This window comes from Vicugna pacos, chromosome 7, assembly GCF_048564905.1.
Source record: "Vicugna pacos chromosome 7, VicPac4, whole genome shotgun sequence".
NCBI lineage: Eukaryota > Metazoa > Chordata > Mammalia > Artiodactyla > Camelidae > Vicugna > Vicugna pacos.
The window spans coordinates 59,285,001-59,298,726 of NC_132993.1; the positions used below are offsets into that span (position 1 = coordinate 59,285,001).

Consider the following 13,726-nt stretch of genomic DNA (forward strand, 5'->3'; position numbering starts at 1 on the left):
GCATAAATTATCCTCTAATTATACACCAGTGTCGCCTCAATTATCCTCTTATCAAAATGGTTGTCTAACTGCCGCATTTAGTTTCAATTCTCTCCTTTTTTTCTATAAAAAGAACTTCATACCTTGTTATTATTAATCCATTTATTATTTGCAAGGGGATTTATATCCGCACATCCAGGTGGTAGAACCACTTCTCTTTCAAAGATGGACTGGGGAAAGACATTAAGTTCGGAGCAGCCCAGGGCTGCGGATCTAGCCTTCCTCCCAATAGTCTCCAGACCCACTTAGGTCGAGGCAGCCGAGCAGAGACAGAGGAACCCCAGCGCGCAGCTCTGGCCCGGCCACCCCACCAGGTAGGAGAGCTGGATCTGGGATCCGGAGCCGAGGAGGGCAGGCCGGGCAGCGCCCGGGTCCGGGTCCGGGCCCTGGGGCTGTGGGGAGGCACCAGGCGTCCGCACTGCCTGTAGATCGGGACTGGGTGGGCAAGACATGCAGACCCCCACGGGCTTGGCGCCAGCTCTCAGTATGGGAATTGATCCAAGCCGCGAGGCTTTGGCCACGCCGAGAAATGTACAATCTAACAACTACGGGTCAACGTGTCTAGAGTTTGCGGGGACGAATCTGGGTCTCCCTTTGGAAAAACTACGGACAGCTTTTTTACACCCTATTCGCTCGGGCTTCATAGGTTGTGCGACCCAAGGTACTTGAGAAATGGAGAATTTAGTGGTGCCGCTCGCCCCTGTAATTTCAGAAAAGGTGGCTGCAGACCCGGCAGCTCAGACTCTATTTACATACAGCGCTAAGCTCCGCGGTAGCGGCTTGTGTTAATTGATTTTCGCAGCTCCCAGCCCTGGGTCTGAAGGCATGGCTAGGATAGTTTGCCTCCCCCCCCACCCCCTTTCTTTCTTTCCTTCTTTCCTCCATTTTATCAAATGACCTGAAACTCGCTGCCCGTGGGTTTTCTCCAGGGTTCCCAAGGCAGCAGCGTCTACTCTCCCCTCCACCCCTCCCTTTCCTAGCCCGCCGCGCTTAACTTCTTGAGCCTCGGGAGCCGGTTCAGTAACTCTGAATTCATTTTTAAGTGGCGTGCCTTGTTCCCCTCAACAAGAGGTGCACTTTAACACCCGAACCAGTAACCCAATCCACGCGTTTACAAATAGGCAGTGAATTAAAACAACAACAAAAAGACTCCAAGAAAAATGAAAGGTGGGCTGGTGTGTGTGTGTGTGTGTGTGTGTGTGTGTGTGTGTGTGGAGATGTGTATAGGATGTGTATCCGTGTGTGGGGGAGAGAAGTAAAAGTCAGAAGAGAATGTCCCCCCCGCCCCCCGGAGTGCTCTCTGTGCTCCCGGGCTGCGCGCCGAGCTTGTTTGTAACGTCCTCAAACCCAGCAGGTAGACGTGGCAGTTTTATTGCTTTATACCCTGCAGCTTGCTGTTAACACGGTGAAGGTACCCCCACCCCCGGCCCCCGCCCGGTGCGGATGAGTTTCTCTGTGCTCGCAGGTGCACTGCTTTCTTCGCCGGCTTCCCCCAACTCTGGTCGCACCCTGAACCGGGCGGGTTGAAGCTGGGTCCGGGAAGGTCCTGTACTGAGCACCAGATCCAGAGCGTAGCAGCCTGTATTTGCAAAGGTGTTTTCTCCTCGCCCTTCTTGTTTGCTTAATTTCTGAGGAAGCCCAGAAGGCTGGAATTGCCCGAGTAGTAGCTACAGGGCTCTCATCCCTCCCCCGTTAGATAGCGGATGAAGCCTCAGCACTGTGTTCTGGAGGAGCAAGTGTGCAGCTGCATCGAGGTAGCAGTTAGTGCGTAAGGTAAAGGCACTGTTAGGACCTGCTGAGCGACCCAGATTGGGCTCAGACAGTCAGAGGCTGGGGAACGAAGCGAGCAGAGGGTCCCTCTCTGCTTGGTAGGGGTCCCTGTGCGCGCTTGCAGTGTAGAACCCAAACTTCAGACTTGAGTGCCTGGCTTTCCGTATAGTCCGGGAGGAAATAGCTAGCCTGGCCTCACACGGAGCTCCAAGGTGGCAAGTGGCGAGTGCCTGCCACGTGTGGCCTCTGCCGTCAGCCTGGGTGTGAGGAGTTTGGCAGTTAGTGGCTGGCTGCGGCAGGGAATGCTGCCCGTGGTCACTTCTCTCTAAATGAACCCCGTATCTGGGCTTCCAAGTCCTTAGCCCGGTGTCATGGGCATTGGTAATGAGAGGAGGTGAATCGCCCTCGGTTTGTTCTAGTCCAGCCCGCACCTTCAGAGGAAAGAACTCCGGGATTCTTCAGGGTTTCAAAGTGAAAGCCCACACCTCAGGGACTCCAGGCCCCTGTACCCAGCTTGCCGCCTGCCGGAACCTGGCTCCTACCTCTTTGTCTTGCCTGCTGGGGAACCCAGGCCAGCCCTTGGAGGTGGGAGGAGGAGGGCAGGCAGGCCTAAGAAGTCTTTATCATTCAAAGTAGAAGTAAAGCCATCAATCTGGAGGAGTCAGAGGCCTAAGGCTCTTTTAGTGCCCACAGTAGGGGAGGGTCATATTCACTTAAGTTTTAAGAGGCAGGATTTGAGGCCTAAACTGCTTTTTGCTTTTTAAGATGTTGGAGTGTTGGGGCTTGTATTCTGGTTGTCACTGTTATTTAGAGACAAATACCAACTGACTGCCAACATGCGATGGAACAGGTCAGCGTGCCCACAGCCACACTGGAGGAGTGGGCTCTTTGGGTAAGAAAATCCTTTGCTGTTCTAGCCATTGACTGGTGATTGTGAGCAGCATGCAGAAGCCAGGGAATAGGTTGGGTGTGGGTGGAGGGTTTGCAGCCTCTGCGGGCTGTAGAAGTACATTCAAACCAGGCAGGGCCTGGCTGGGTTTGGTTGCTAAGTTGGGCTCAGTTATCACGTTAATTCTAAAGAAATTAGACCTGGATAAATAGCCTTTGAATTCAAAGAAATAACTTGGTATTGATTTACATGGCCATGCTAAGAACCCTCTTCTCAACAGGAGACATTGGTGGAAAAAATTCCTGCTAGTCTTTTCCCCATTCAATGTAAAATTCTGTTTGTGTACAGTATAGGAAAAGGGTGCTTGATATCCTGGAAATCCAACTTTTTCTCTCCTCCCCCAACACATGCACCTGGGAAAGCTTGGGGGGAACATGAGAGCTGCCTTTTTTCCTTTCCTAGCCCAGGCCAGTGATGGTATCTTCAGGAGTAGCCAAAAGTATCAGACTTTGCAGGAAAGCACTGAGATGATGGCATTGTTTTCTCTAGTGATAAAACTATAATGCAATATTAACACCCTCCCTTATTAGGCTCTCCAAAATGCAGCTAAAAAAGTAGGTCCTGTCAACTCCTCACCCAGAAAGAAAGAGGCTCACTGAAATCTGGGACAGTATCTCTCTCATTTATCCAAACCTGGGCCCAAGAATGGGTAGCTCAGAAACCCCAAAATGGATGGCACGGGCCCACCAGGGCCAGTGATACCTACTGAGGGCTTAATAGACTTTTTCTAGACTGTCCATTTTGGAGAATATTAACTAAGCATGTTCCAATTTAGAGGCTCCTGTTCCAGGTCGTTTCACACCTGGAGTCCAGGGGAGTTATGAAAATGAAGCCAACTAGATTTTCAAATTCAACATCTTTTGCCTCTCCTTGACCCCATTTCCAGACTGTTTGATCCTTCAGATTTCTCTTAGGAGACAGAACCAATATGCTGGGCTAGAATAGATTCAGGGGAAAAACAGCACATATGTCCACCTTCCCCAGTTTTGAGGCTGTATACAGTCTTTCTCCCTCCCTCCCTTTCTCTTCTTCTCTCTTTCAAGCATAGGACCCCACTCCCTAGTACACAATTTCTCTTCTCTCAGTCTGGGGGAAAAAATAACTCAACAATGTTTAAACACTTAGATTAAAATAAGATAAATGGTAATGTTTGTCTTTGTAATCTGTTGGATAAACCAAAGCTAAGTTCCCTGTATTTGCCCTGCTGGGAAATGTAGCAGGGAAAGGGGGAAGGGAGGGGTGTCAGAAGTCAGCTTTAATCAAGCCAGTCTTTGGAAACCAGGACCCCTGACCATTGGAGGATAAATGCAGCCCCAGAGTGGCAGGGAAAAAGCATCAACAGGAAACAGCAGACTATTTTTAGGCATAATAAGGAGTTAATATATCTGGCCAAGCATCTTCCTAAATGCCTCGAAGCATCCTCTGTTTTAATTCCTGCATCCCCTCATCAGCAGTAACAATAACAAAGTGAAAACAAGCTCTTCAACAGGCAGGCTTGGGACAACTCTTCAGAAAACCTAGGATGGGAAACATCCTCTTGCTATCATGTGAGTTCTTAGATGGTTCTCTGTTACAACAGAAAAAGAAGTAAAAACCATTTTTCATGAGAGCGAGAGAGAGTTGTTCTGTACCTGACTGCCCTTGTGATGTAAATGCTTTGGTGACTTTCATGCTCGTGCCTGCATACAGGCATTTCTTGTCCCCTTTATTTTATAACATCCCACTAAATGGAAAAGTAATATATTGGGTTTTTAGCAAAACTTTCCTTAGAAGGCAATCAGTTTGAGAACCCCTAGAAGTAAGGATTGTTAAAAACAAACAAACAAAAAAACCCTCACCTCATTCCCCTCAGAATGAAATCCTTTTTACACAAATCCAGGAGAAAGCACTCCCCCCCCAAGTCCTACTCAAGAGAGTGAGATAATATTTTTCTGTAGGTTTCACTAATTTTATGCAGAAAATAAAAATGCTCCCTCTCTGTCAAGTGAGGCCCCTTCCCCCACAGAGCTCAAAGCCGTTGCTTCTTTAAATACACAGAGAGTTGTGCCTATTTGGACACTTATTGGGGTTTGCCATCTTTCTTTCCACACACTGTGGAAACGGAAGCAGAGAAGGGGAAAAGCAGGGGATAGAGGAAAAAAGGGAGTTCGGGAGAGAAGGAAAATAAGAGAGTGAACAGCAGAGAGAAGGGGTGTGAATCTGATTCATCCTGAGAGTACCTCTCTTCAAGTTTTCTTTTCCATCCCGTTTGGTTAGGGGTCACTGTCCCACAATGTTAGTTGCACAACAAATAAACAAAACTAAGGCTGATAAAATCAGACTTGTTTGCCATCAGGCCTGCCCCACCTGTATTTATTCGGGACCTGGGGGCGGATAGCTAGACCCCAAACCTAGAGGCCCACCGGTTCCTTTTCTCTATCTGCCACCCCCACCCCCACTCTCTCTTCCCTACCTGCTTTCCCCTCAGACACCTGGGGCACCACGTCGCTCCCTCTGACAGCTGCGAAGTTTCTGGAGAACCCTTTAAAAAATTATAAAAGCAGTCACCCTCCCCGGACAAAACGAGTCGTTTTAAAGAGGCTCTGAAGGCCCCAAAGGTCTTGGGCCCGAGAGTTTAAAAGCAAGCATAGCGGTTCGGGATTTCAGTGCAGCCAACAGACAGGCGGGCGTCCAGGGCTCTCCATGGGGCTGGGGGAAAGGAGGAACGGGGAGGACAGGAGCCGGGAGGGCGGGCAGAAGCAGAGGGGACAGGAGCGCCCCCGCCCGCAGCTGGCTCCCACGCGCCGTTGTCTGAGGGGAACGTGGGGCCGGATAATGCAATTCAGGAGGCAGAGATCCTCCCAGAGCCAGCCACTGTCTTGTACAGATTTGTAGAGAAAGCCTCACTGTAATTAAAACCGTACAGTCAGATTAATTCAATGTGTTGCTCGGCAGCGTTTTTAATAGTAAAAATCCGCTTTAAAATTGAATTAGGGTCGAAGAAAATTTCTGCGAGACCCGCCGGATTTGCCAGCTTTCATTGAAGCCAGCCCGAGCTGGACTTGGGCGGTGGCTGTACAGTGTCGCCCCCCACCCGCTTCCGTGGCCCTCGACAGGGGTGGAGGGAGGGGGGATGGGGAGCTGATCCACAAGGGGCGCCAGTCTGGGCGCGTGGCTGGGCGGCCTGAGCCAGACCCAGGCGGAGAGCAGGGCCTGGGGTTACCCTTGTGATCTCCGGGTTCGAGGCAATGCAGGTTTTTGATATCCAGGACTCCCCCTTCCCATCGTTACCGCGAAGTTCACGGTTCAGGTAAGGTCTGGGGAAAGAAGAGAGCCCTACTGTATCTTGAAGCAATTTCCCACTGTGTGTTCTCGAGTGTAGCAAGGCTGGAGCCCTCTCTGTTTAGACGCTTCAGTGACAGACAGGAGAAAGCTGCGGTTCTCTCCATCCCCACCCCCTCTCTCTTCTTGAAAGTCTTCCAAAAACTGAGAGTAATATTTCAAGCGCGCTGTCAAAATCTCTTCTAAGCTTTGATTTGGCTGGCCGCCCCCCTCTTCCTACCCCTTATCCTTTCCTTTGCATCTCAGGTGGTTGTGAAATAAACGTCAGAATCATTACGTTTTTCCTCTTTAAGGTTAGACACCTTAGAGCTGGAAACTTGACCCAAAGTTCCTGGAAGGCGTGGTGGCCAAGTGCTGGCCGAGGGACTCTCACTTAAGACCGGCTAGGGGGCAGGGGGAGGGCTGAGGAAGCTGGACCCCGCTCTTCCCCGAGGCCAACCGGTTTTCAGGGGCATAGAAATGGTCCCAGGCTGTCCCTTACCCCAACGGACCTGGCGTTGCAGCGGACTCCTTGGCTGCTGAACACGCGCGCGCACACGCGCGCACACACGCACACACGCACACACACACACATCCCGAGACGAAAATTCCCTAACGAGTTAGTCACATCATCAGGCCTGGGAAAACAAAAACCGCTGTGGGTCCCTGCTCCTCCAGCAACATGCGCAGACGCTTTAATTGCCGCAAATTGTCACTCTGTCCCCTTTTCAGTTTCTCGCTCCTTCGTTTATTTTTAGTACACTTCAAATGCCTACACGCTTCCCTAGTAAGGAGAGAACGGAGCAATTATTGCCTTTGCCTCCAGGGCCTGTTTTGCCAATCACTGAATGGGGATGGAGTAAACAGGGCGAAAAGCGAGGCGCGTTATTGGTCTTGCTTATTTCAGGTGGAGGGAGATAAATAACTCTCCTTACTGCGCTACTCACTCTTCGTTTCTCGGGTCCCAATTATCTGGAAGAGAGGAGATGAGCCCTCCAGCCCTCCACCCTTTCCCTCCCCTTCACATCCCACCCTGTGTGCGCCAAGTTTTACTTGAACCCAGCAAATCCAGCCAGAATTGGCGGGATTCTCAGAGAGTAGTTTGGAAAGAGAATCCTACAGGGGCACAGCTCTACGGAATAGAAAGACGCATCGCGCACAGGCACCATCCCTGGCCCCACGCAGGGAAACGGGGCCCTTTTTCCTCTGAGGACTAGTGAGTGATAGACGTCCTCAGGGAGGTGATAGAGATCCCTCGGGGGTCCTCCTTCTCCATCAGAGAGGCTTTTGAGATTGGTTTGGAACAGCTTTGGACAGTCTGTTAGGACGGCTATCGATCAACATTGCTGGTTCTAAATGCTAGCCAGGAATTCTTCAAAGAGAACTTTAACTTTCGAAATGAAGTTTTGTCTGAAATGCCGAGGGCCCTTTTGCACCCTATCGTCTTTTCTCTCCATCTTTCACGGGACAAGCACAGCGGTCCGGGGTAAAGAGGGAGACAGGTGTCTGCAACGGCAGCCGAAAGGGGTATCCGGCGTCCTGCAGATGGATCCGAAATAAATCAGTGCAGGATTAACTTGTCTGACTGTTGAATTGTCTCCAACTGCCAAAGCTGCATGGGCCGCGCCTGCCGGGGCGGGTTCGGGTTACTGGCGCGTCCTGGGTGCGCTGTGTCTCCTCTGTCCCGGCCCGCTGGCGGGCCGGCCTGGGACCTGTCCGGCGCCGAGGCGGCCGGCTGGCAGGATGTTTTAAAGGAACGCAGCGAGTAGGAACTGCTCCATTCTCACACACACCCCCTTCCTATTTCTTTTTTATGAAAACATTTACGAGGAACCTAATTTCAGATCGTGGAAGTAAATTTCATGCTAGGATATATTTTACAAAACATGTAATCTTTCGGAGCCGGAAGACGTTTAATTAAAACCATACTTTGACAAGTTGAGTTTCAAAGCGAAGTTAACACCAGCGCAGAAAGCTAATTCAATTCATATTCAAGATACAGCCTGAAATCCACGTTCTTTGAAAACGCCAGCCTGGGCAACTGCACTCGTTCTGCTGTCCTGCCGTCTGGCTTGGGTTAGCTGCCCAGTCTTGGGAAGACAGAGAAAAGCTTTCTGTAGCACCTTTAACCTCCTTAAAGTAACACCTGTGGGATGGACAGGGCGTCCCAGGCACCGGAGTTGAATCAGGAGAGCAGGCAGGGGCAGACGCTGAGACAGGGCACCTGAAGAAGCCCCAGTGGGACTGAGAGTCCCAAGCCCCCTAGCCTCCTTCTTGCTCCCTGGCTGACCTGCACTAGAGGAAGGGGAATCTCCCCCTACCCCCCTAACTACTGCCATTCCTGAACACCTGAAATAATAGGGGGTGGGAGATTTGTCTGCCCTAGCTGATTTGTAAGAACAGCCCTCAGAGTCCTCATGGAGGAGGCAGCATTGGTTCCCAGAAGCCTTTGCACCCATCAATTCTGTTTTTGCAGCAGTCCTCAATAATCTTCCTCTTTACCCTCCTTTGCCATTTCCCTATAACTTGGTAAGTCCCAGCTTAAGTAAGAGGGGGACAGCCCCACGTGGGAAGGACATGCTCCCAGTTCAGCTGGTTTATCAACACACTCTGTGGCACAAAGTGCTAAGGGCCAGCCTTACCTGCTGGGATGGGCAGGAGCCAGAAAGTACCCTAAGGTCAGCACAAATGGGAGACAAAGAGACTGCAGGGATCTGGGTTAAAGCTGAGAGGATGCCTGTAAACAGCAGCTCCAGAGGCAGTCACTGTCCTGTCTGCACCTCAGGGTTTCCCACCTGACACCGCCCCCTCACCCCGCGGCATATGCTGGTCTTGTCTTTTCTCAAAGATGACAGTAAGTTGTCATCAAAGTTAACCTCATGCATGGTCTGAAACCTGCCTCAAGAGTCTAGGCCATAAATTTGAGACTTACATTGGTTCAGTTTTACCCAAAATGCTCCAGAAGAAAAACCTCTTCACTTACTGCAGTCACTCCCAAGATAGGGAAGGTGGATTTGGCTTTAACTGTGGTCACTGAAAATTACTAATTGGCTGATGGACTTTTTTTTCCCTTCAGGTTTATATTTTCTTTCAAATGCACCATTATTTTTCTTAAAGAACAAAGATAAGTCAATTATAAGAAAAAGCCTAAAATCTAGTGTTTAAGGAGTATTTTAAACAACATGGCCATCTCTTTTGATTTTATTGGGCCAGTTTAGGAGAAAGCTTAATTTTTGCAGAAACAATTCCCAAAACACAACTGTGATGATTTTTTTTCTCTATTCAGAGGCTACCAGCCAGCATTTCTCAAGGTTCAGTGGGTATCTACTTTGCAAATAGACATGGATGTTGTCAACTAAGGGCTTAGCAGCATGTGTACCTGATAGTTATTGGTCAAGTAACATTGATCTTAGATTAACAGGTAAGACCTTAAAATCACTATTTATTGCATTTAGAAGGCTTGTATTTTGGAAGGTTAGGGTGGAACTCTGGTTCATACTCTCAACAAACAAACAAACAAATAAACAAACAAAAAAGCATGTTATAATGAGAAAGAAATGACCTGAGAGACAAACAGAGGCACTTCTGGGATGGTTTTAAGCATCACATTGTTTGAGCTGAGCACTAAAAACTATGTACCTGACCAAATGCATTTGAAGCCTAATCCTACATTGAAGACTTGTAAATTACACAAAAGAGGAGAGGAACTGCAAATAATCCCCACCTGTTTTATTTCAGTGATATGAACAAGCAGTTTTCCTGTCACAGACAGGAGCACTCTCAGGGGCGTTGGAGGCCCGTTTGTAGGCAGTAATTCTGGCAGGGATATACGGAGGAAAGAGTACAGGGTAACTGTCAGGATGGTGCTGCAGCGAGGGCAGGCAGCAGCACTGTATGCAGATGGGGCAGGATAGGTAATATTTCCCAGCTGGCCCACCCCTTCTGCAGTCCCAGAGAATCAACCTCATCGTTTCCAGCCTCAGAGCTTGGGTGGAGGTGGGAGAGGCCCAGACAGGCTGGAGACTCATGTCATGTCTTTCTAGCTCCCTCTGCCCTTCTTTAATTAGCCCTATTTCCCAGATGTAAGAGCTAACTCACGGACCTCACCACATAGACCACTTTGGTGTATGGGAAGGGGAGAGAGGTGGAGCCACAGGTGTTCTAGCTTTCCAGCTCCCCAGCAACCATGGGGTCTGGGGATAAGGGATGGAGGAAGAGCCCAGCTTGGGGTTGTTTCCCCAAGCCAGGCCTGTACACATAATGTTTCTGCTTCTGAGACTCATTCAGGTCCATGAAGTAGGAGTGATTTTCATGTGATGGCACAAATCTCCCAGCTCTGAAGGTAGCAGTACTCAAGATTCCTTGACTTCCCGCCAGTGCTCTTTGAACAGAGTCCTCTCTCTGTCTTCCTTTTCTTAAATTCTGAATATTTTAACCCTTGCTTGTAGTAAATGTAGTTGTAGCTATAAAATGTCTATTTTCCACAGAAATCTAGCGTGCCAAGGCGAGAATCAATACTAAAACACTCCTTTTATTTTTAAAGTGGGTTTTAAAGGCCTATTGTAGGGGGACCGCGATGTCAATGTGACCCAGAGGCACAGTAAGAGCAGGATTCTATTGGTCGCCACCACCCGTCTGGGCTCCGCCATAGTTGGCTCACGTGTGAGCCTTATCATGCAAATCCGACGGCTAGGACATGCGCACTGCTTCCCTGGGTGGGGAGGCGGTACCCGCCTTCAGCTCGTAGTTGGGACCAAGATTTCCAGATGCGCAAAAATTAGGTTTTCTCATTAAACAAAGGTTTCCCCCTCATACCCCCTCCTCCCACCGTTCTCCACCGCAGAGCTCCTTACAAACCAAGCTGATTACCTGTCGCCTTCCGTCCCCGTCTCTGCTACCCAGACTTCGGTCCAAGGCTCCTACTTCTTCTTGGGAGCTCTGCATTTTTGAGTCCTTTACACATCTCTCCATTATTCTCTTTCTTTTCTTTTGACCTGCATTAAAAGATATTAAGATCTGATATTCTCTTCATTTTAGGTCCCTTTCCTCATCTCTCCAAAACGAGATAAAAAATTCCCTAGTGGTAGCTCCGAAAGGAAGAGAGCGCCAACAACGCTGCTCCCCATTCCACTTGGCTTCGCCCCCTCCCACTCCTGCGCCCGAGCCGTGTGGGTTTCAGTCCAAAGCGCAGGGGCATGGATGGCCCTAGAACTCGGTAGGCGCTAGACCCGGTTACCAGTCAAGCTCGACCGCCCACCCCCACACATCAGGCCGCTAAGAAGGACCGATGCCAGCATCTGCAAGCCCTCCTGGATGTGTGGGGTGCTGCTTTTCAGCTCTGAGCCCCGACCTCGCGAGAGAAGCGCACGACTCGTGAAACGCCTCCAGGGGTGTCCTCTAAACCTCTGCTGGACCCCCTGTGCGGGCACAAGGACCCCAGGGATCCATCTCCTTAGAGCAGAATGGCCTTTTCTGGAAAAAGATCGCGGTAGGCGAAAAATAGCCACCATTACGTTCAAAGTCTCCAGCGGGAAAGCTCTGTGGCTCTGCTGGGAACTCTGCCTGACCCGCGTGCGGCGTCGCCGCGAGGACCGCGCCCACACACGCTCCTGGAGTCTCAGTAAGCTCGTTCTCCCCAGTAGAAACAGGCACTGCTCCTCCGGCTTTCAATTACTCTTAGCTTACCTGCAGGGCGAACAGATTTGTATTTTTCCATCAAAAATCTTTCTGCCCTGGGTTCCCCTAGATCCCCCCTTCCCCCTCATCCGACCTGAACCAGAAGGGCAAGATAGGGGTTTGATTTCTGATATGACACGAATAATTGTTGCATCATGTAACTTCCTACATCTTGGTTTTAATTTGCAGTGAACCAAACAAAGATATTTGCAATTTAAAAATAAGCACTCGATTTAATAAATGGGAACATTGTGCAGGGAAGACTATGTCCTCCCCCCCACCCCCTAAACCCCTTCAGAAGACGTTATTAGCTCTGACAGCATGCCGCTCAGGTTTGCGGAGAGGATTTTGTAAAGGGATGACAGACAGGAAGGCCAGCAATCATGGGCTCCTTGGGCTGAAGCTTTTTTTTTTCCCCCTTTCTTTTTTTTTTTTTTATCAGAATGTTCTGTTCGATGCCATTTATCCTTGATGATAGAAAATTGCGCTGTTGCCAGGACGCTGCTGCTGCCGCTGAAATAGAGGGCAGGAGCCACATTTCCATTTTCCGGCTTGAAAGCTATTCAAATGAATTTGCGGGGGGGGGGGGAGTCTAGCGATAAACAAATGAGAATAAATCGAGTTCCCCTTTCCATTCTTTCCTTTAAATGGGTAGCCATTCATTTCCGATATACAGATTTTTGTTCTTCAGTGTTTGGGAATACCTGGGAGCTAGTGTAAGCCAACGCACAATTTATTTTGATGCTCTTAAAGTGACTAACCACATAAACATTTTAAAAGAGTGTAAGTCTCTCTATATAGAGTATAAGAATTATATATACATAGATCCCATACATACATACTTTCACACAATTCCAAACTGCAATAGAAGATAAACTCTTTTAGCAGAGTTTCAACTGAATATAATTTGCAAGCAATGCTGGCAGTGGTGGTTATGGACTTCTTACTAGTTTGCATATAAGTATTGTTAGATGGGGTCGTTTTTTAAAGCCCTCTCCCCATGTTATGTATTTTAGGACACTATGTAATTTAATTACCCTGTAGGTCTTTAACTGATTTAAACACCCCCCTCCCCCCAAAATAGATAAAAGTCACCGGTGTTATGTTTCTTTCAAGTTAGTTTTCCAAATTTACCTTTAAAGCTTTGTTTCTAAGTTAGCAATTACAAATCAAAAGAGTTAGTGCACAGCGCCTTTAAAGGATATGAAACAGAGAGGCTGAAGCCTGCACTTCCCTTCCATCAAATTTAGGTTCTTTGCTTGCTTAAGAAGATCATATATTAGTAGGAATTTAAGGGATCACATCCAAAATATGACATTTAAAAAATAAAAAGCTTTAATAAATCCAACCTATTAGAATATATAAAAACATTAGCAATGTCTTGACAGACACTATAAAACATGTAGGGCCTCCACTACGATTTAACAATTAAATAGCTTTTATTGAATTCTAACTCTAACTTCTTTTTTTCAAAGTCAGATACCGGCGGATAGAAAATTTTCAATAATATAAAGGTTTTTGAAATACACCGACTAATTGTATTTGAGATTTCAGCTGGTGCTTTAAACGTAAAAAAAAATCCGACGATATTTTAAAACTTAACACTTTTTCTAGAGTCGTGGGTCTGTAACTACTATGTTTTTTGGCTACAAGATTGTTTCTGAGTGATAGGCCACTGCTGGCAAAAGCAGGACTGCAGAGAGAATAATGGTGTAAAATCAGAAAGAGAGAAAGGCGGAGAGTGAGTTGATACTGATGTTCCTAAGTTTTCCAGTCGAATTTTCGGGCGACTCCCTCCAGCCAGCCTTGATTCCTCGTTACCGGTTCCGGAACAATCCTCCTTTAGCTGAAAACATCCTCGTTAATAAATTTGCATGATAAGGAGAAAACAATTACCAACACCTTCAGATGAAGCTAAATAAAGCAAGGAAACGGCCTAAGAAAGTCCAATTTGCTTGTATTTGTTGTGTTTAAAACAACTGGAGGTGAGTA

The 13,726-nt window shown here is 48.3% G+C and overlaps 1 protein-coding gene across 2 annotated transcripts in view; it reads right to left on the reverse strand.

The window, feature by feature from the left end:
- DLX6 (distal-less homeobox 6) overlaps nt 1-13,726 on the reverse strand; it is a 264,603-nt gene that overhangs the window by 10,905 nt on the left and 239,972 nt on the right. For both annotated transcript variants that reach the window (XM_072964947.1, XM_072964946.1), the window contains exon 14: nt 10,928-11,052. The gene's annotated coding sequence lies outside the window, so the exon portion shown is untranslated. The remainder of the gene's footprint in view (nt 1-10,927; nt 11,053-13,726) is intronic.